This window comes from Sinocyclocheilus anshuiensis, unplaced genomic scaffold, assembly GCF_001515605.1.
Source record: "Sinocyclocheilus anshuiensis isolate Anshui unplaced genomic scaffold, SAMN03320099.WGS_v1.1 scaffold7267, whole genome shotgun sequence".
NCBI lineage: Eukaryota > Metazoa > Chordata > Actinopteri > Cypriniformes > Cyprinidae > Sinocyclocheilus > Sinocyclocheilus anshuiensis.
The window spans coordinates 1-2,495 of NW_015557884.1; the positions used below are offsets into that span (position 1 = coordinate 1).

Sequence of the window (2,495 nt, forward strand, 5' to 3'; positions counted from 1 at the left end):
GTCGTTATAGTTGCGCCGCCTCTACTACCACGACTCCTAAAAATAACTTTTTCATTCCACATCGCCCCATCAAGCTCTCGCTGGATCTGCTCCTCTGCTATCAACGACAGGAACGTCTGTACTTCCGCAACAGACAACAAAACTTTTTGTGCGCTCGTTCAAAACAGTTGCGTTCGATCCTTCGCTGGCTGTGCTGATTTAAATCTAGTGGTTCTTTTGTGTTTGTGTCACAAGTTCAGTGACGCAGGTAGTGACGATTCGCTTCGGCCAATCCGTGATCAGCAGAGTTTACACGTCATGTTTTGGTAACGGTACGGTTCACTTGGAACCCCAACCGAGGTGGTACTAAAAAAAGTACCAGGTACCAGGTACTGGCTTTTATTTTGAAACTGCGAGATAATGATGTATTCTTCTGTGTTTGCGTGGATTTATAAATTATTTACCTTACAAATCTGATGAAATGGCGTATGTTGCGTTCCCAGATGAACGTTATAATAAACCCAAACTCACAACAACATGCACAGATGGAGTTTGAGAAGCTCCACACATGTAAATGATAACAGTTCCTGTGGAACAGCATTTATTGTGAAAGAAGCCGCTGTGAGACGCACGTACGTAACCTACACGTCTATAACTGCATCACATATAATTATTTAATTAAATCGTAGCGTTTGTGAATTCACAGTTATGCTTAATTATGATTTTTAAACGGGTTTAATATATCATGAGGCCTTGGAAAACAGTCTAATAATGTGTTTTATGGATTCTCGTCCGTGAAATGCGCCACTTCTGGTATTTTGCTGGTTAGTCGATGCAGGCAAAATGAAGTCGAGGATTTTTAAAAAATCGAATAGAATCGACGAATCGCGACAGCCCTAGTCATTTTCTTTTCCTCTTACCTCCATATAATGCATATTAAAGTAGTGGTTATAAGCAGCTGGTTTATTTACAGCGGTAACCAAGGAAATGCTGTATCCTGCTGTTCCATAAGCGCCACCTGCTGTCAGAGAGTGAATTTGCATTTTCATTCTTTCCATCTGCTGTGTTTGTTTTGTGCAGGTGTCTTATGTAGAACAATTTCACAAATCAGACCATTCTGTTTTTGCTTTAAATCTTGGAATTATACAGTCTAAGTCAAATAAAAAACAACTGCTAATGCTACATGTATGTAGCACTACTCTCTGTTCAAAATAAATGAAAAAATAAATTTCCTGTTGTACCGAACTCATATCAAACTGTGATCCCAAAACCGAGGTACTGTTACACCCATAATATATACATAATATATACAGTATTTCAATTACTGAATTGTCCAAAAGTATGCATTATTATATATATATATATATAAACATAATTGATTCTATCTATCTATCTATCTATCTATCTATCTATCTAATTAAAAATTTTATTTAACGTATAACATGGATATTTTAGGCAATATAGAAATCCTGGCCAGGATGTGTCCGGGAAAAAGGGCACGTATGGTCACCCTATCTAAATAAAAACATATTGTTAAACAAACGCCTCAAAACAGTCAAATTTATATTATAAAACCTGTGGTACAAAATCTAAGGTGTGATTGAATGAGCTGCGACTTTGCACCCGTAAACAACTGAACTTTAATAACAAGTTCAGCTTGACTTATTGTCACTAATATTCATGCATTTGGCTCTACCATGGCATAGCAAAATCTGTAGCGTTGCATGAAACCGTCATACTGCCCAGCACTAACACTAACCGTTTTGTGTTACAGCTCCATGTCTAACTAACTCCACACCTTAAGATCAGCGATCTAACCACATCCTCCCGTTTCTCTCTCTTCCTTGTCTTTTTTGTTCCTCGTGTCCTTCTGCACCTCAATCTGTTCCCTTCCTTTCCTCCTGTGTAGCAGCTACACCTGGCTGTAAGTGGCTTCACTGTGTGTGTTTCTGTGCGCATAGACATGTCTCTCCTCTGCTGCTTGAAAGCTTCCTTTCATGGTGTACGTCAGTGTGTTTGCATAGTTAGGACTACATGTGGAAAAACACTCACTCTGTGTGTGTGTGTGTGTGTGTGTTGGTGTTTTAGCTCGGAGCTTGTTTACGCTGAGTTCATTCACAAACCGCTCTTTTGCCGTTTCTGTTCTAGAATTCCATTTAGAACGGACACCCCTTCTGACTTCCTCTCACCCTCCAGAGATCACAGGTTAGTCGGTCGTCTGGCTTTACAAACACGCACACATAAACACATGGCTGCACACAAAACACACATGCTGCTGATTTTCCCGCAAGTGTCTCGTGTTCTCCTTCATTTCAATTAAAGATCCAAGACAGAGCTGCATTGTGCCATTTCTGCAATGCAATGATGTGTGGTTTCAAACAAGTTTCCTTAAACTAGTCACTGGTTGAGCCTCAAGTTAACATGCAGGACTGCTTAAACAGAGTTCTGTCATGACAACTCTCGGAGGGATTGGCATGGTAATGTACATGACAATGTTAATGTATTTGGTCTTGGCA

At 39.8% G+C, this 2,495-nt stretch overlaps 1 protein-coding gene across 1 annotated transcript in view; it reads left to right on the forward strand.

Moving 5' to 3' along the window:
* Positions 1 to 1,495: 1,495 nt before the first annotated feature.
* The window catches only part of LOC107679344 (RNA-binding protein Musashi homolog 1-like), a 6,863-nt gene continuing 5,863 nt past the window's right edge, over positions 1,496 to 2,495 (forward strand). The window contains exons 1-2 of the mRNA XM_016474871.1: positions 1,496 to 1,981; positions 2,128 to 2,184. The gene's annotated coding sequence lies outside the window, so the exon portion shown is untranslated. The remainder of the gene's footprint in view (positions 1,982 to 2,127; positions 2,185 to 2,495) is intronic.